This window comes from Rana temporaria, chromosome 6 (assembly GCF_905171775.1).
Source record: "Rana temporaria chromosome 6, aRanTem1.1, whole genome shotgun sequence".
NCBI classification, from domain to species: domain Eukaryota; kingdom Metazoa; phylum Chordata; class Amphibia; order Anura; family Ranidae; genus Rana; species Rana temporaria.
In genome coordinates, this window is record NC_053494.1 from 79,275,244 (window position 1) to 79,296,096 (window position 20,853).

Genomic DNA, 20,853 nt, shown 5'->3' on the forward strand with positions numbered 1-20,853 from the left:
TCCAATTACCCAGCTAACAAAGAAAGGGGTGCCCTTTGTGTGGTCGTCTGAGGCACAGGCTGCTTTTGGAAAGTTAAAAACTCTTTTTACTTCTGCACCAGTATTGGTACATCCCAATCCTGAATTACCTTTTATAGTGGAAGTGGATGCTTCAAACTCTGCCGTGGGAGCTATCCTCTCCCAACGACATGGTGAAAAGATGCAGCTACATCCTTGTGCTTACTTTTCTCGTGTAATGTCTTCAGCCGAAAGAAATTATGACATTGGGAATAAGGAGTTGCTAGCAATTAAAGAAGCATTTTCTGAATGGAGGCATTTGCTGGAAGGCGCTAAGCATCCTGTAACCGTTCTCACTGATCATAAGAATCTGGAATTCATTCGTTCTGCCAAGAGATTGTCTTCTAGACAAGCACGTTGGTCATTGTTCTTTTCCAGGTTCAATTTTATTATCTCATATCGACCTGGGTCAAGGAATGGTAAGGCTGATGCCTTATCACGAATGTTGTCTGGGCCTCTCCAGGAAGACAACTCTGAATACACAGTCCTGCCTCAAAAGAACTTTCTAGGTGTCACAAGTTCTAAAGCATTCTTGAGTCTTCTCAAGGAAGGGCATGAGAATGACCCACTCCTCAAAGATCCTCCTATGAACATCATCCTTGATTACAAGAATGGCTTCTGGACTCAAGCACATCGCCTCTATGTACCTGAAGTTGCTCGGGTTGAAGTCCTCAAGTTGGTTCATGACTCCAAACTTGCTGGACATTTTGGAGTTTCTAAGACGGAGGAACTTTTATCCCGTTCCTTTTGGTGGCCTGGGTACAAAAGAGATGTCAAAAGTTATGTAGCCTCGTGCCTGGTCTGTGCTCGCAATAAGACACCCCGAGCTTCTCCTTTGGGGTTTCTCCAGCCACTCCCTGTCCCATCAAGACCATGGGGATCAATTTCTATGGACTTTGTGGTTGATTTACCCCCCTCTAAAGAAATGACCACTATCTTGGTTGTTATTGACCGCTTCACTAAGATGGCTCACTTCATACCAGTGAAGGGGGTACCCTCTGCAGAACAAACTGCAGAGTTGATGGTTCGAGAAGTCTTTAGACTACATGGAATTCCAGAAGATGTAGTTTCTGACCGAGGAGTACAGTTCACTTCAAAATTTTGGAAAAGCTTTTGCTCAGCTTTAGGAGTAACAATTAATCTATCTTCTGCTTTTCATCCTCAGTCTAATGGTCAGACCGAGAGGACCAATCAAACGTTAGAGCAGTACCTCCGATGTTTTGTTAGTTATCTTCAGGATGACTGGGTGGACTATCTTCCTACAGCGGAGTTTGCTTATAACAATTCTAAACATAGCTCCACCTCTCAGACCCCTTTTTTCCTAAATACCGGGCTTCATCCAGCTTTTATCCCTGATCTCCCTATCTCAACTCCAATTCCTGCTGTTACCAACAGATTAACTGCTTTACAGGAGACCCAGGGAAAATTGATCGAGACTTTGAGGGAAGCTCAGGAAAGTTACAAGAAGGCTGCAGATAGACATCGCAGAGCACTTCCTACCTTTCATGTGGGTGATCAAGTTTGGTTATCTACTAAAAATCTGAAGGTTCATGTTCCATCTGCAAAGTTGGGACAAAAGTTTGTGGGACCTTTCCAGATCTTGGCCCAGATCAACCCAGTTGCCTTTCGCCTAAAACTTCCAGCAAGTATGAAGATTCACCCTGTGTTTCACATTTCGCTACTTAAACCTTTTCACGAAAATACTTTTTCTGGAAGAACACTTCCACCCCCTCCACCTGTTGAGGTACAGGGTGAAGAAGAATACGTGGTGGAGAAAATTCTTGATTCCAGGATCTATAGGAACAAATTGCAATATCTGGTTCAATGGGAAGGATACGGGACAGAAGAAAATTCTTGGGAGCCTGAGCAGAACGTTCATGCACCTAGATTAACAAGAGAATTCCACCAGAGGTTCCCTCACAAACCAGGCCCTAAGACGTCCAGTGGACGTCCTGGGAGAAGGGGAGTACTGTCAGGACCTGGATTTGAACCTGGGACCTCAGCTGTGTCTGGCAGTGAACCTTCTCACTGAGCTATCTGGGATGCTGGACAGCTCCCTGTCTGATCTGCTGGACAAACCCATCTGATCCATTGAACATTCCTGCCTTGTGTCTTGATTGTCTTGAACCTTGAACCCCTTGCTCCTCCCACGAACTTCCTGATATAAGCCATGTCTCTGCACTTCCTCCTTGCCAGAATATTGTGCTATCTCCAGCCTATATCTTGCTCCTGTCTTCCCTGCTGCCGTCCATATTTGCTACTGCTCGTTATCGACCCTTGGCTTGTTATCGACTACGCTTCTGCCTGATCCCAACCTACAAATACTCATTACTGACCCCTTGGCTTGTTATCGACTACGCTTCTGTTTGATCCTTACCTGCTTATCTGCTATTGTACCCCGGCTTTCTCACCTCCTGGTGGGGCAATCCAGAGGACCGCGACCTGGCGCTAACACGCAGCAAAATCCATCTTCACCTTCAGAAGCTCTGGTGAATACCGGTTAGCGCTTAGATTCCGCACCTCAGGTGACCCCGTGTCATCAGCCAGGGTGACCTGTTCTGCTGCTATAGCTACTGGCCTCTGAGCCTTACTCCAGACCGTGACAGTTGCGCTCATAAAAGATTGCCAGGTAGATAGGAAACGGGACTTTGCCTTGGCTTGTTTGAAATCCGTGGTGGATCGTTCCTTGTAGAGGAGGAGAAGGAGATCTCGTACTACCATGTTAGCAGAGGGGGGATGAGAAGAGATCCAATTTCTCAGAATGGCCCTTCGAGCGACAAGGAAGCATAGGAGTGGCCAGGTCTTGATAGCCTGGGATGAGTGCGGCAAGGCATTAGTGGGGGGGATAGCTCCCTGAGATCTTTGGAGGAGTAGGGGATCCCAGTATCCGAAGATTAGGAGGAAAGGGTCCTTGGGTATCTTCAGTAAGGAAATCTGGAAGACGTAGGCCAGGACTTGGTCCCAGAACGCTGAGATAAATGAGCATGACCAGAACCGGTGTGTCAGAGAAGGTTTCGGGTGCTGGCATAGGGGACAGGAGGCGCCTGATTGGTCCTGAGAAGAGTGTAGAAATGGGATGTGGGCCCGGTGGAGGATCTTCAGCTGGGTTTCCCTCCAGATTTCGTTCGGGGTTAACCGCTGGACTGTATTGAGACCTTGTAGTAACTTGGGTATCAGATTCTCGTCAGGAAAGTCCTTGCCCCAGTTTGCGGCAGATGAGGACAATAAGGAGGGTGTGGCTTTAAGGAGTAGGGGTTTGTAGATGTCAGAAATTTTGTAAGATCCTTCCTGTAGCAGCCGGTCAGTGAAAGTGGGTGAGAAGCGTTTCGAAGGTTCACAACAAGAGTATCGTAGGTAGTTGGCGCATTGCCAATAATGGAAAATATGGGCCTTGGGTAGATCAAATGTTGCAGCAGTCTTCGCGAAGGACAGAGGGATGCCGGTTGAAGTATCACACAGTGACGAGAAAAGTGTAAGTCCCTTTTCCTGCCATATTTTAAAGGGCTTGTGCTCCATCCCTGCAGGGAAGCTGGGGTTGCCTTGAATAGGCAGGTGGGATGATACGAAGGAGGATAGACCAAGGAGTTTTCTAGTTTCCCTCCAGGCAATGACCGTGTCTCTAAGCAGCAGGTTATGTTGAAGTGTGGAGGTGATCGATTTCCACTTGCAGTGGAGGAGGGCTACTAGGGAGAAAGGGTATACCATAGCCGATTCCAACGAATAGTTAGAGTACCTAGAGGAGCATGAGATCCAATCTAGACCTGTTCTCAGTAAACATGCTAAATTGTATAATCTTACATTAGGAAGACTGACCCCCCCCCCCCCCTCGCGTCTGGGAAGATAAAGTTTTTTCATAGCTATGCGTGGTCTCTTTCCATGCCATATGAATGTGGAGATAGCTGACTCAATAAGTTTAATGTCTTTATGGCGTAGGAGCAGGGGTATGGTCTGTAACGGGTACAATAGTCTGGCAAAGCTGACCATTTTGACCAAGTGGCATCTTCCCAGGAGCGAGAGGGGCAGATCCGACCAGTTCAATAGTTCCTGAGACAGTTTTGAAAACAGAGGGGGGTAGTTTAGGTGATATAGAGATGAGGGTAGTTTGCCTATTTTTATGCCGAGGTATGTGATGTGTGAGGTAGCTATCTTGAAGATGGAGTGGCGTGTCCAAGGGGGATCAGGGAGGGCACCGAGAGGCAATATTTCACTTTTGGAGTAATTTATCCGAAGGCCCGAGCAGAGACGGAACGTGTCGAAGACCGTTTTAATGGTGAATATATCTGAGGAGGGGTCTGATGAAAAAATAAGGACATCATCCGCAAACAGAGACGAACGTAAGTCATGAGGGCCTGAGCGTATGCCATGAAGGGGGGCCTTTTGGATGAGGTGTCTGGACAGGGGTTCCAATGCTATATTAAAAAGAAGGGGGGGCAGGGGGCAGCCCTGCCGGGTCCCCTTGTGAAGGCGGAATTCCTCTGAGAGAATTCCAGCGGTCACCAATTTTGCGGAAGGAGTCGTGTACATGGCGTCAATAAGGTGGCAGAAGGGGCCGGAGAAACCCATTTTTGTCATCGCCAAAGAAAGCCATTCGAAGCTGACATTGTCGAAGGCTTTCTCCGCGTCTAAAGTGATGATGGCGAAGTCGCCTTCCGGGTATCGTTTGGCGTGTTCTAAGGCCAGCATAACTTTGCGAATATTTAGGGTGGCCGTCCTACCTTTTACAAAGCCTGACTGTGCCGGGTGAATCAGGGAAGGGATGATGTCTGACAGTCTATTTGCGATTATCTTGGATAGAATTTTTACATCAAGGTTTAGGAGGGATATTGGTCTGTATGAGCCAGGCTCAAGGGGATCTTTTCCTTTTTTTGTCAGTAGTTTGATAATAGCTTGATTTCCCGAGGGGAGGTAGGGGCCGCCTGACCAGATGCCGCTATACACTTGATGTAAGGTGGGTTGAACTATGTTTTGTAGGGTCCGGGCCCGGGGCCTTAGAGGGTGTGAGCTTGCGTATGGTTTCGGGAATTTCAAGGATGGAAATAGGGGCGTTTAGACTGTCTAATTGGGATGGGGTGAGTTTAGGGATGTCTAGGTTATCTAGAAATGCGGTCGCCGTCGTTCTGTCAATGGGGTCAGGTGCATAGAGGACCGAGTAGTATTGGAGCATTGCCTTATTTATCGCCGGGGGCGTGGTTTTAACGGAGCCGTTGGAGTCCCTGAGGGAGGTGATATGGGTAGGGGTGAAAGAGCCTTTGCATAATCTAGCGAGTAGTTTACCCGATTTATTTCCAAATTTATGGAACGTGGCATCTAGGTTTGCTTTGTTGACTGTTTCTAAAGTGTCTGCCCAGGTGTCGAAGGATCGCTTGGCTGCGTGCCATTCATCTCTGTTGTCGGGGGAGTCTGCTAGGTATAGGGTTCTCTGTGCTTCGTGTAGACGGGAGCTGGCTAATTTGTACTTGGACAGGGTGTTTCTCTTGAAAGAGGAGGCGTAGGAAATTATTTGACCCCTAAGGAAGGCCTTTCCGGCGTCCCAGAAGAGGTTAGGGTCATCTGAGTGGGAGGCATTCGCCGAGGAGTACTCCTGCCAGGCTTTCTCCATAAAATGTTGGAAATCGGAGTGATTGTGGAGGTAGGAGGGGAAGCGCCAAAGCTTCGGGTGGGGAGGAAGATCTAGGTTGTCCAGGGAGACAGAAATCGGGGCGTGGTCTGAAATCGCGATGTCTAAGATGTCGGTGGTTGAAATTAAGGGAATAAGGTCGTCTGATCCGAAAAATAGTCTATCCTAGTAAACAGAGTGTGGGGATTTGAATAAAAAGTAAATTCTCTGTCAGCAGGGTGGGCCAAGCGCCATAGGTCGCGTAGGTGGAGCGAGTCCATCGTGGAGGCAAAAAGTGAAGGTTGCGACGAGTCGAGGCCCGAGCGAGAGTTTTTAGGAGAAGATCTGTCATCTACCAGGTGCATGGTGTCATTAAAGTCGCCTCCGACCAGGTGCGGGAGAGTGGTGTTTTTCAGCAGCCAGGAGGATAGTTCACCATAGAAAGGTTTTCCAGGGCTATTAGGGGCGTATACATTGGAAATGACCAGGTCTTTGGAACCTATTTTGAGGTGGGCAGAGACCAGACGGCCTTGGGAGTCGGCATTCACTGCCAGGACTGTACAGGGAAGGTTCCTATGGATCAGCAGGAGGACACCGGCCTTGCGGCCAACAGCTTCTGAGCCCAAGACCGTGCCCACCCAAAGCTTTTTCATGCGTGGGAAATCAGATGCGGAGAGATGGGTCTCCTGTAACAGCGCTATGTCTGCCTTTAGTCTTTTTAGATGTCTGAGGATCTTCATTCTCTTATTAGGGGACCTAAGGCCCTTGACATTCCATGAAAAAACTTTCATGTAGGGGGTTCTAGAAATGGGTTCTGTGGGGAACTTTCATAGTGAGCCTGCCTATGGGAGGAGCGCGGGAGGTCACCGCGGAAAGAGCATGGTAGGACTTGTCTGTCACGGGGGGGAGGGGGTGTGTATGAAGCAAGGGAGTATGTGCCAGGGGGGAGGTGGGTAGAGAGGTGTAAAAGGGGGACCTGAAATGTGGTCAACAGGAAAAACCAAACTAATAACAAGCACTTCACTTTTTTCCACATGGAGTCACTGTGCGAGCAGGCCCCCTTGTCACGACAAAGGTATCGTGTGCCCGGAAGCCCAGAGTAAGAGGCCAGGCTTCATGCGGGTGACATTTAAAGCCCATATCGGGGAGGAAGCAGTGTCAGAACGTACAGTGAGCCCAGGAGGCGCTAAAGTTACAAATATAATATTTACAGTGGTATCATAATACATAGAAGGAGAGGGTGCCCCAGGGGGGACATAAAGGGAGGAACCGTGGCTGGAATAGGTTCGTCTCCGTTGGCAGAAGCATAGGTATAAGCAGAGGCATGCACACATCTTAACTAAAAATCAAAAATAGGTGGACTTTGCAGGTAAAATCACAAAAGGAAGTAAAGCGAAAAAGGATATGCTCTATACTGAAGCACTCAATGCTACCTGTCCCGGCGATGAAGGGGGGGTGAGGTACCGCCAGTAAGTTCAGGACCAAGTGGTGTAGGAGCAGGATCCTTTCGGCGGGGACCTCATATGAGTAGCAGAGTGTTCAGGCGTAGACAAAGGGAAGCAAACCCGAAGAGGGAGGTGGTAACAGGGGAATCATCTCACGGTGGCCCAGGCTGGTTCTTGGGCCGAGGCCCTGAAGCGCTTTGGTGATTCCTTTCTCGGGCTTCTTTGGTCCAGAGGGCGATTAAGTGCGGGAGCCTTGGATGGTGACTGGTGGTCGGGGTGAGCATGGCGTGCCCGTAGGAAAGCTTCGTCTTCCGATGGGTCCTGGAAAGTCAGTTGGTCCCCATTTGGGGCTTTGAGGCGGAGTACAGCTGGGAAGGCTAGGGTGAACTTAATTTGTCGTTTGAAGAGTTCGGAGCAGACTTGTTGAAAGGCCTTGCGTTTCTTCGAGACCTCGATGGAATAGTCGGCGAACACTAGCACTTTAATGCCATCGATCTGGAGCTGGCGGGTTTGCCGGAAGGAATGCAAAATGAGGGACTTGTCGGCGTAGTTAAGATATTTGGCGATGATCGGGCGGGGTGACTTACGGTCCGAATTGAATGCACCCATGCGATGAGCTCATTCTACCATGCAGGGGCCTGGGAGGCCCAGCGCTTCCGGGACGCGCTGGGCGCAAAAATCAGCGAGAGCGGAGGCCTGAAGTGATTCTGGGACACCAACGAACCTAAGGTTGCTCCTCCTGGATCTATTTTCTAGATCGTCCAATTTTTGTAGGATGAATTGGTTAGTTTTGTCTTGTGCATGCTCCATGGCCTGGGCATGGTATAGATCTTCTTCTGTACTTGAGAGGCGGTGTTCCAGCTCATTTAATCGTGAGCCATGTTCTCCTAATTGGGCCTTAATCTGCGCCATCCCAGCGTTCACGGCCTTCTCCACTGAGACCGCTATCATTGGATTCAGCAAGGCGGCCACAGCTTGAGCTATCCGCTCTGTGGTATTGTCCCCTGCTGAGGGGGGTGCAGATGGTTGTGGAGGAGGAGAGGGGGAGCTGGCGCCGCTTACCTCCATTTCCGCCGGAGCGTCGGATGGCCGCGGAGCGGGGTAGGCCGAAGCCGGGGCCTCGATTTGTGGTTGGGCCGCCGACGGCGGCGCGGTCTGCGCCGCGTGGCTCCGGGAGCCCGATTTCTCCAGGTATCGGTCCATCAGGTAGCGGGGACGTGCCCAAAGGTGTAGGGGGCTCAGATGGCTGGATTTAGAAGCCGGTTTGTGTCGTGCGGCGGGAGCTGCTGAGGAGAGCAGTCACTCCATGCGGCGCCGGAACCGGAAGTCAACATAGCTGTTTTTATATTCACAATATATTTTTATATATATTTTATGTGTTTTTATTCATGCCTGACTACCCACCTCCAGGTGTCCTGGCTTTTAAATTTGGTATCCTCTCTGTGTCCCATTTATATACTTTTTTACAAACAGTCTCCTAAGCTGTAGCGCTGTGAGAGGTGTGTTGGTTTCAATTTGGCAGCCACCTAATTGCTTTATACACAGCCTCATGTATCGTTCACCCATGCTTTTATACCTGTCTAATTATAGTATTTTTACCAGTCATTACTGTCCCCCATGTATATCGTTTTTTTTTCGTCTGCAATAAGATGCAATGCACTTATTATGGCTTGTTTTTTGGTGTGTGGCCCATGTATAGGTTTCCTATGTGTACATTGCTGCCTGGTTTGTTTTTCTGTTTAAGACCTAGGTATCATGGCGTCCTGTCCAACGCTAGCAACACATAGGTATACTACATTGAGCTACAACAAAATGGCCGACGGACATCCAGTCTATTAGACGTTTTTTACAGCCTATTTAAGCCCATTGCTTACACCCTGCGTTATCCCCTGAAGAAGTCATGTGATGTGACGAATACGCGTAAGGGAATAGGAGTTACAGAGCCGACACAGACCGACGGCGATGAGACGAGCTCACCGCTCGTAGGTGTTTTGCTTCTGCCCCAATTTTAAATGTGAGTTTTTACTTTGCTGCTACTTGTACTCTAATAAATTTCACAAGATACTGCACCATGGGCCTTCCTCTCTTTTCTTCCATCTTGTACCCCCTGAGCACTGGCTGATACTACGGACAGGAGGTGGAAGATACAGAGAAGGTGGAAGTGAGAGTTGTTTTGTCTGTCAGTGATCCTCCAGCATACCAGTTCCGGATACGAACGCGGTGTTCGTGGAGATAGGTCCACTATCCACAGCCTCAATGTGAGTGCATGTATATGTGATATATCATTTGCAAGGTTTCCCACAGGATTATGCTATTATCCATTGATTTTTGCTTCCATGTTTGTATGAATATTTGATGAGGAGCCCCCTTCATCTCAACCTCAATCCGTGTGACTGCACCCCCTAGGGAGACATTGTTTGGTACTTTGAGCCATCCGTGCTATGGCTCTGAGGTGAGCATCTAGTACCACAAGAGGTGTGCGCACTGAAGTTTGCCTACTTTTACACTGGACTGTCTTCTGGGACGTCACTATTTTAAATAGACTTTTTTTCGCATTTTTGTTATACATTGTTTTTGTACACAGTTATTTTGGTTCACATCCGTGCACCTTCACTACTGTGTCTCTGGTTTATCCAGCCTGGTACATTCGTGCCACACCGGACTGTCTTCTGGGATGTCACTTTTTTAAATAGACAATTTTTCACGTATTTCTGTTATACATTGTTTCTGTACACAGTTATTTTAGTTTGTGTAAGCTACTGTTTGGTTCACATTCGTGCACCTTTACCACTGTGTCTCTGGTTCATCCAGCCTGGTACATTCGTGTCACTTTATGTTCACATTATATGTTGTTTATTCACCTTTCTTTCCCTGTAATAGTCACCTAGTATCTATTTATTTATTTATGTATTTCACTTTAGGGTTACCTACCTGTTAGGTATTGAGATCCCCTTCTATTTTTAGTTCACAGCGCTTCACCATCACTTTCCATATATGAATGTATTACACACCTCTGTACTGCAGAGCAAATAGTACACCTATACCAGTGCTTTAAATGACTTTTGTGGACCTGTTAGGTGAAATGAACCTTTTGATTTGGTTTATACTTAAGTAGCACAGTTTCTGCTATTAAATGGATCGTGAGACAGATTTGTGAATAAAAATAACCGTGTGTTTTTAATATACACACTTAAAATAAGTACAAGTACAGTTACAATGTAATAATAGCTTCAAATAAAAGAACAGTCCTTAGAGAACATGTTCTTAAGAAATATGCTCTAAGATCTTTAAGATGGCCGAACTGCCCTTATGTATGCTTGAGAAAAAATGTCTGTGTGTCCTTTCTTGATGATGGTAAGCAGCAAAGTCCGAGCTGGCAGTCCTCTCAGTCCTTATAACAAACAGCATTTCTTTGTCTGAATTTTGCGCTCAGAAATATACCCTCCCAAAGGTTGTGACTTAAAGAATGAAACATGAATACGACATCTGCTTTCCATCTAGACACAGTGGGGCAGATTCATATAGATCTGCGGATCTTTAGATCCGCTAGATCTACCTGGTTTACGATCCGCCGGTGCAATTTAGCGAGGCAAGTGCATGATTCATAAAGCACTTACCTCGCAAACTGCACCGTCGGATCCTAACTCCCCCCGGCGGAATGCAAATTCCGCGGCTAGGGGGAGTGTACAATTTAAATCAGGCGCGTTCCCGCGCCGATTTAACTGCGCATGCGCCGGGGCGAAAAAGCCCAGTGCGCATGCTCCAAATGACGTCGCTACGACGTCATTGTTTGCGGCGGGTACGTCGTTTGCGGCCATCGGTATTCCCGATCGCGGTACGCAAACGACGTAGAAAATTTAAAAATCGGCGCGGGAACGTCGGCCATACTTAACATTAGCTACCCCTCATAGAAGCAGGGGTAGCTATCCGCCGGAAAAACCCGAACGCAAACGACGTAGAAAACGAGCGATGGGCGGGCATACGGACGTGAATCGGCGGTTTTCCTCATTTGCATATGCGACGGGTAAAAAATCGCGACGACACCTATCGGCCGGCCGGAGATTACAGCCTAAGATTCGATCGGTGTAAGTCACTTACACCAGTCGGATCCAAGGGAGATCTATGCGGAACTGATTCTTATGAATCAGTCGCATAGCTCCGACGGTGGGATCTCACAGATCCGACCGTCGGGTCTCACAGATACGACGGCGGATCAGGAGATCCGCCGGCGTATCTATTGATGAATCTGCCCCATTCTCTATAGGAAGTGGCCTGGCTCTTGAACATCAAACCTAATCAATCACTGACATTGGATATGGGGGGTTGCTATACAATTTAGACTAAACATTTCAAAGCACAATTCTCCTTACATAAGAAACTTCAAATGAGCATATATTTCATATTCAAACCTGTCAGTTTCTGAAGTTTCAAAACTCGAGTTCAAGGGGTCACATCAGGAGATCATTAGCTCAAGAAGTCTTCCATTCATACATATTAACCAGCAATATATATATATTCTTAAAATTTCATCCGGATAGAATTTTTAGATTTTAGAATATAACATTCCCCTCTGAAATATGAATAATGATCATATTTACCTAATCATTTATACAAACATTTATGTCACATGCACTCTGACTTTGATCCAATAACTCCAAATGTATTTTCACCTGTCATCGAGTTTGCAACTCCAAAACCTATTCTTCTTTTAAGCTTATTTTGCAACATATCATCACCTTTCTTGATTTCATTTCTGATTTCCTTTACAGTTTTTTCATTCTAAACATTAAAAATAATTGATATATAATGCATAACATAATAATAATAAAAATAATAACTATAGTGTGCGATAAAATATTTCCTGCTGCGGAAGTAATTTAAGTTTTTCCTCAAATAGATATACTATTTTTGAATTGACGCCACCAGCTAGAACCTGCTAAAGCAGACCATTGATGGACTACCTCTTGCAGATTCCCTTGCTCATGCTTAAACGATATCTCTGCATTCTTAAGTTCTTTAGCCAAAGCCATTAATAAACCTTGATCCTTTTGAATTACGTTAACCCATTCCCTCCAAGGAAAGGCCCATAAATCTCCTTCTACACAATACAAACCCCGATTTAGGTTCTCTGTGTTTGTGCAAGAGGAAAAGAAAGTCTGAACCCTTTCTGTATCTGTCATGATCTGAAAACAAACCTTCCTTTTATCTACAAGAGTAGTTAATTCAGAAGAAGCTTCAACTTTTTCTATTCTTGCTGAACATAATGTATAATTATGATAACAAGAATGAAATATACTTTTATCTTGATTAGGTAAACAAATAACTTTAGATTGAAATTGTAAACATGATGACAGATCTAATTGTTCTAATTCAAAATTATCCTTGTTAAGCGCAAAATCTGTATACTGCAATTTATAATATAATAATTGAGTATCGCTAATTGGTAATCCCAAAACAGTAATTGGAGCCAAAATTTGTTCTCTCCCTGCTATTGGAATCGTAGAAGAATTGTAACATACATCCTGACTACATCCTATCCATTTATTTACCCATAAATCAGTATGATTTCTTGCATATGCATATTCTCTGGGTAAATTCTGCAAAATGCCAAGAGAGGTAATTCCACCCTGAAATGCCTGTGCAATTATTTAAAAATTAGTGGAATATTCTGTTTGAATTTCCATACATAATCTGGCAATATGAGAATGTTCTTCACTTATCATTAAATTGAGAGTAATATTCTGAAGATGTAGTATGGATGGACCCATTACATTGGCTGTTTTAATAACCATGTCTTCTAATATCTGATTTAGATTTCTTTGGATCTTAAAACCTTTACTTCCCACTAAACCTGCTGACTCAAGATCAGACTTTAACGTGTTAATATCCATACTATTTCTGTTATGATTCCTACTATTAATTCCAAACCATCTTTCAATACCCAATTCCATATTAACCAAATGTCTTTGACATTGTGGAAACCTTGTAGACATTTTCCATTCTGAAATATTAAAACTCCACAATATAATGACAAATGTTCCCTCTCTCAATAGAGCTCTGGATTGTAAATGGTTAATCTGGAAGGGATTGGCAAGAACACTGTTTTTACCAACACATGGAGTTTTCCTTGGAGACATGACAATTATACTTGCATTAGCACATTTCAACGGATAGCCTTCTATTAATATGCAACACTCATATATACCAGTATCATTTAAAGATACACCTGATTGATGATAAATAAATGTATCATTGATCCAGTTCACATTACCAAAAATCCCTTTATGAATTATATTGGTGGTACTGTGGAAAAAGCTACCCAAAAATTCACCATTCCTTTTCCAAGTTAACAATGAATTTTGAGGTAAATATATTTGAGTACTACACATCAAATTCAACCCATCTTCATCTTCAATGACTTTTAAAGACTGTGGAGACACTTTTATCTCTGGAACAATAATATCTACCACAGTAATGCTAATTTTGACTCGTAACTGAGCAAACTTCCTTATCACTCTAAAATCCCATTTTCTTACAATGTCTCCCTTTTTATCTCCAATTATTTTTAAATGTTTTGGATTTAATATTTGTACAAAACTTTGAAAAAGGTAATAATACTGTTCTACTGGATAAAATATTTTCCCAGAGCTTATCACATCATTATTATAAAATGGGGGGGGGGGGGGGTAGTGGCGCTTGCAAGCAATGAAGAATAAGCTGATAACAAATTAAAACCAATAACGACTATGATTCCTACAACATAAGAGTGCGTCCATCCCCTGCTGAGGTAAAATAATGTTCCACTCTAGGTCTTAACCAAAGTTACCACCCAGCACTGATGGCTAGATGTGGAAGGTAATGCGAGTGAATAAATACTGAAATCAAATGGACAGATGTGCCTAATGACAGCACAATATAGATGACATGCTGGCAATCATCATCAATGAGTATCATGTAATGACTAGAACAATAAAATATACTGTGCAATCAAATCCTTAAAGTGCTTCATCCAAAGAAAGTGCAATGTGCAAATAATCAAAAAATGATAATAAATAAGTGAAAATAAAGTCCAAATTCCTGAAAAAATGCTCAATAAGAAACATGCAGGAGAGATCAAAAAAAACAAATGAATAGTCCTGCAGTGCAAGTGTCCGTATGAACCAAACACAAGGATTAAACCAAAAAACGTATTGAGTGTCAATAAAAAATAGGATCTAAAGATAAAAATAAATATATCCAATATATAGATGAGTAAAGACAAAAATGTGAAATAACAGTAAAAATTAATAAATAGCTGTGTCCAGTGCACAATCGTGCAGTAATGAAAATTAAAGTCCAAAGTAAATTCAATCATATAAGTGCAAGGTGCATCTGTGCTCCATTCATAAATGAAAAAGTCCACAAGTGGTTAATTCAGTGTAAACTGATGAGATGTGCCCACATGCTTGTACATACAAAAGGCAGGCTTTCCTCAGTGTAAAGATGTTTGTACCAGCCTCTTACCTTGATGAGGCTTTTAACAAACCTGTAACAGCAGCTGCTCAGTAACCGTAATACTCCACTCCAGAACGGCTCACAATCTCTCAGCGCTGGCTCTCAAAATGAAACACAGGGAAGCCTCCATAGCATAAAACCATAAGGTAACATTTAATGAAGAAAAACAACAACAATTGCACTTACAAACAGTGCTGTTTGAGACAGCGTGTGTAGCGTGTGTCTCCGCTCTGCGGCCGCGAGCGGATGACGTCACCAGCAAACCCTCCGAGTCCTCACGCGTATCGTGACAGCCGACGTCACTTAATCATAGGATGGAGGGAGGCTGGTGTGGACATGACTCTTATAGTGCCGTCCTGACTAGAGTGACAGTGGCAGCGGACAGCGAACATCAAAGTGACAGTGCATTAACATTAGTATAACCAATCTAAGCACACTACAATTGTATGATAAAAATCAGCATAATATAAAAGAATAAAGTTTAAAATTTAAAAACGGGTCCTTCGATCTACTGCTCCCTCTGGTGGTTAGAGGAGGATCCATGGAACAGCATGTATATAGCTAATAGGTATAATTGTCGCCACCTAGTGGAAGCTAAAATACTAAATTAAAAAAAGCAGACATTTAAATGACAAGGAGTCCAGCTCATGAGGATGCTCAGCAATGAATATGAATAATAATAAATCAAAATGCAATATTAGAGAAGTAAGGTACACTAGGGAATGGCAGTCAACAGCCACAATGTGGCAATAATCTCAAGATTAATAGAGTGCCTATTCATATTAAAAAGTGACCAAGAAAAATAAATAAATATATATGGTGGTATGGGATCTAAAACCACAACAGTACATATTTAAAATGATTAAAATAATTTATAAAAAACGTTAAAACGACAGCTAAAATCAGGGAGAAGGGATACTAAAAGATCAAACTCGACATTGTGCCCATGTGGCGTTAAGGTGCACAATTTGTGTATCCAGCGAGATTCGGCCTGACTAATCTTCTGCACTTTGTTGTCTCCTCTCCAGTGGGGTTTGTATTTTTCTATCCCCCATACCATCAATGTGGAGGGATCTCTATTATGGCACCGATCATAATGGCGGGATAGGCTATGCTTGGGGAACCCATTTTTTATGTTTTGTGTGTGTTCCCGAAGTCTTTTCCACTTGATGGAGAAAAAAATCAATGCTTGGTGGGATATTGCAACCCATGAGAAGTATATTAAGGATAGACTAATCCCAAGGAGATTAAGATGGGACGTACCCATCAATGATGGCCTAACGGACAAGGAATGCACTAATGAGTGGTTCCAGTTTTTTAATGACAAAGGTCTTGAATTACTGGCACTACTGATAAAAAGAAAACAACGTAAAATCAGAGCCATCGATCAAAGCATTACAGAATTAAAAACAAATTTGGAAGATAGTAAAGAGCTTCCTGAATTCATAGCCTTATCTAAACAATTACAGCGAGATATGGAGCAAAAAGACAAGGAGACAGTTGCAAGGAAAAAAAGAAAATACCAGAGAGATATGAAAGACTATGAAGATGATCTAGTATTTAAGTGGCAGAACAAATTAGAGGAATCAGGGATTGCCTCAAATAGGAGTTCACCTGAACAGGACACGAGACAAAAAATTACCAGTGAGAAAGTTACAAATCAGAATACGAATACTACGGAAATGCACCAAGGGGCTAATACCCCAAACCAAAAACCCAGAAAAAATGGGAACAACAATGGTTGGAAACCATTTTGGAAAAAGAACTGGCAAAACCCAAATACTTATGTTGCCCCTAGACCTTACCAACAGATGCCAAATAGGGGAAGATCACGGACTCCTCCATGGAGAAACCAAGCTTACCAAGATGGCAATTATTATGAAAACCCTAGAAGAGAAGGAAATTATTATCAACAGGAAGATAGACGAATGTATGAAAACTCGTATAATGTACCTGTATACAATCAGTATGACCATTTACGAAGAGATGATGGTGGAGGAGGAAGAACACCAAGACACTAGGAAAATAGGAGAACACCAAATCGCCACGATTCGCATGGAAGAGCTAATAGAAACGTAACACCAAGGCGTTTTTTAGAGCAGAGACGCCAAGAATCCCCCAGGCGTCACCGGGAGAATGGGGTGCAGAAATCAAGGAATTGGAGTCCGGAACCAAGACCAGGCGAAATGAGGAAAGGAGATCCCAGGAATCAGGATGCTCAGAGGAATCGGGACAGAGAAGAGAGAACGAGAGGAACACCAGGAAGGACCCAAGAAAATCAATCTGGCGGACACGGAAATCAAAGAGAGGATGCAGGGTGGGAGCAAAGAAGCAGAAGAAGAAGAGATTAATAGGAGAAGGGATCATCAATATTAGTGGAGTAGAACTCACCAAGGAGGAAATTAAAGTATTAGATAAAGGCCTGAAATATGCCCCAAAGAAAAACTTTAATAAGTTTGATGCATATGTGGACATCAATAAATTTGCCAGAAATCTCCACATAAAAAAGTACATGATGAACAAACCAGGAGAAGCTATAACTAGAAATATTACTGAAGAAACGGATGTTGTGTATAGTAACCTAAGAAACAAATCAGTATTCAATCAGTAATGATGGACATATTGAAGCTTTCAGACGGATGGTACTAAAAGATTTGCACGACATGAAAATCAAGAAAATATCTGATCCAGGGGACATCAAGAATGGCATACGAAAATTAGAAGAAAGGAATGATGTAGTTGTACGACAAGCTGATAAGGGGGGGGCTATTGTTGTTCAGTCCAAAGTGGCCTATAAGAGAGAGATTGAACGCCAATTGAGCGACAGCACAACATATTTGAAGCTGCCAGGGAACCCCGTAATCCGGTATAAAGATGACTTAGCAAATCTCGTAAATAGAGGAACCAAGAAAGACCTGCTTAACAAGAAAGAAGCGAAATATCTACAACCCTTGGGATGTAAAATTCCAGTTCTGTATATGCTCCCAAAAATACACAAATTAAGAGATGACCCTCCAAGAAGACCCATCGTGAATGGAATTAACTCTGTAGGTGCGAGAATAGGAGAATACATAGATTGGTTCTTACAACTCTTGTTGAAAAAAACCGAATCATACCTCAGAGATACCAAACATCTGATCCTTACTGGATACTGTTTCACTAGATGGGAATACAATATATTTGGCTACTGCAGATGTATCATCGCTTTACACAATTATTAACCATAAGGAAGCAGTACAGGCCACCAATTGGGCACTGAATAGTTTAAGTGACCTGAAAAATGCACAAAAAAAGTTTATTTCCAATTGTTTGGAATATAGCCTTGACCACAATTATTTTTGGTACGGAAACGACTATTTCAAGCAAATTTGTGGTATAGCCATGGGCGCGAAATATGCGCCAAGTGTTGCGAATCTATACATGGCAGAGTGGGAAGCAGAGGTTTTATTTAATAGAAAACCGCAACAGTTACTTTTATACAGACGTTTTATTGATGATATTTTAATTATATGGTCTGGGGATAGGGAGAGTCTTATTGATTTTGGTTTTTATCTTAATTCTTTTTTTTTGTACTTTATGGGCCAAATTCTCAAAAACCTGTGTAAATTTAGGATTATCTAACTTATGTCATTTAAGTTACGGCGCCCTAAGTTGGTGTCGTAAGTACCGTATTCTCAGTGCATTTGCGCACAAAATTGCGCCATCCTTAACTTAAGTTTCAATGCGTAAGGCGTGGTTATGGCAAGTGGAAATGAAGTGGGCGTGCTTCATTGTAATGAGCCGTGACCCCATGCAAATGAAGTGCCGGCCGTACTGCGCATGCGCGCACGAATCTGGACCTCACTGCGCATGTGCAGAACTTTGGTCAGCACAATCAGTGAGATAGGTAAAAGGCCAAGCGTACTTGGTTTGAAGATCGCCCTGTGTCTAAATAGCCCCAGTCAAACAGACTTCTATTGCAAAAGTATTTCCCTGTGTTCCCTTCCTAAAGCAAGTTGCTTCTGCTTTGAACGTTTGTCAGTGTTTGTTGGTAAGATTTGTTTGTGAGAAAAGTGTTTGTGGAGTTGGAGGGTATAGTTGGTGTTTGTTTTTGCTAATTTGTTCTTTGTTTTGATTTTTTGCCTGTTTGTTTTTGATAAGTGTTTGTTTTTTGGTGTGTGATTGTTTTTTGTTTTCCTTTTTTGCCTGTTTGTTTTTGATAAGTGTTTGTTTTTTGGTGTGTGATTGTTTTTTGTTTTCCTTTTTTGCCTGTTTGTTTTTAATAAGTGTTTGTTTTTTGGTGTGTGATTTTTTTTGTTTTCCTTTTTTGCCTGTTTGTTTTTGAATTTATAGTAGCTGTCTGTATATTTTTTATTTTTGCTTGTTTTTATTTTCTTTGTTGTGTGTGTGTATTGTTGTTTGTTTTTTGGGTGAGTTCCCTGTTGCTGGGTGTTGTCTGTCATGGCTCCCAAGCGCAGGAAGCTAAATTTGACAGTGGCAGAGAAGCATATACTTGCTCAGGGCGTCATTAAATATGGGCGATTTCTCCATGGCCCTGAGAGCCACAACACCACCCCGGCCAGGAGGAAGGAGATCCTTCAAAAGATCACCGATCGGATCAATGCGGCGGGGGGGGGAGACCAGGACCATCGCTGGAGTTCAAAAAAAAATTTATGACTTGAGGAGCGTGTCCCGGAACAAGCTGGCAACGCTGCATGCCCATACCAGGGGCACTGGAGGAGGGGGACCCTGCCCAGTCAGGATGAGTGAGGAGGAATGGGCAGTGGCCCAGTGTTTCCACCCACAGCAGGTGGTGGGCCTGCCTGGCTTTGACAATGATCCTCTTATGAGGACAGGTAATTTTTTGGAATTTCTATCTGGTGATTAGCATGTGTGGGTGGGGGAAGGGAAGATGTGCCAAGTGTGTGGATCCAACAACCTGTGATTGTTTTGTGTCCTCCCCAGATGGCCAGGAGGTTGCAGCCCCATCAGCCCAGGAGGTTGCAGCCCCATCAGCCCAGGAGGTGGCAGCCCCATCAGCCCAGGAGGTTGCAGCCCCATCAGCCCAGGAGGTTGCAGCCCCATCAGCCCAGGAGGTGGCAGCCCCATCAGCCCAGGAGGTGGCAGCCCCATCAGCCCAGGAGGTGGCAGCCCCATCAGGTCAGGAGGTTGCTGGCCCATCAGGTCAGGAGGTTGCTGGCCCATCAGGGCAGGCTGCTGCACCACCCCCAAGACAGGCTGATGCAGAGTCCCAAGAAGGGCAGGATTCGCCATGGGAGGGGAGTGCCCACAACTCCCCTAATTTGGATGTTGAGTGGGAGGAGGATGAGGGGGAGGAAGATGACAATATTGTGATTGGGCAGGAAATAATGATGGGCCAAGATATGACCTTTGAGTCATCCCCTGAGGGAACCCCACAGGCGCCCAGCAGTCAGGCCACCATCATGGGTCGCCCCTTCCAACCCTCCTCCAACATGCAGCAGCACCCATGGCTCACTCCAACTCCTCCTCCAAGGCCACAAGCCTCAGGGGCAAGTAGGAGGCCGACCCCGGAAAACAGGGGGGGGTTGGTGCGTCTGCCGGTCAGTCTGTTGAGGGACAATGTCCGGCAAACCCGCAGTCTGTCTGCAATCCAAAAAACAATGACCAAGGTGGAGCGCAGCCTGGGTGCAATGAGGGAGTCACTGGGTGACGTGGCCACCAACTCCGTGGGGGTCATCACCTGTTTGTGGGACCTGAGGAATGCGTGGCCCAGGAGGTGACTGCCCTCACCCAGGCTGTGCAGGCCAATACCCGGGCTGTGCAGGCCATTACGGCTGACATTACTTGGAGGGAAGGCCAGCAGGAAGGTCAGCAGGAGGACAGACACCAGGGGAGGCTCCTTCTTCCCCTGCACAGACCCCCCCCCTGAAAATACTCCCTCCCCTGCACAGACCCCCCCCCTGAAAATACTCCCTCCCCTGCACAGCCCCCCCCTGAAAATACTCCCTCCCCTGCACAGCCCCCCCCCATGAAGATTCCCCAGTCGGCCGTGGCCGTCCCCGTGGCCGTGCCCGTGCCCGTGGCCGTGGGCAGCCCAGAAGGAGCACTCGGCAACATCCTTAATTTGCAGGGGTACTTTTGAATTTTTTTTCTTTTTTTTTTTGCTACTGTACTTATGATTTGGTTTATGTGTGTGAATGATGTGTGAATGTGGGGGGGTGGCATTCCTGAAAACATAAGGGTGTCACCCTCAGTTTTGGTGGAGTATGGATCCCCAGGACCAGGGAGAAGTCATCCTAG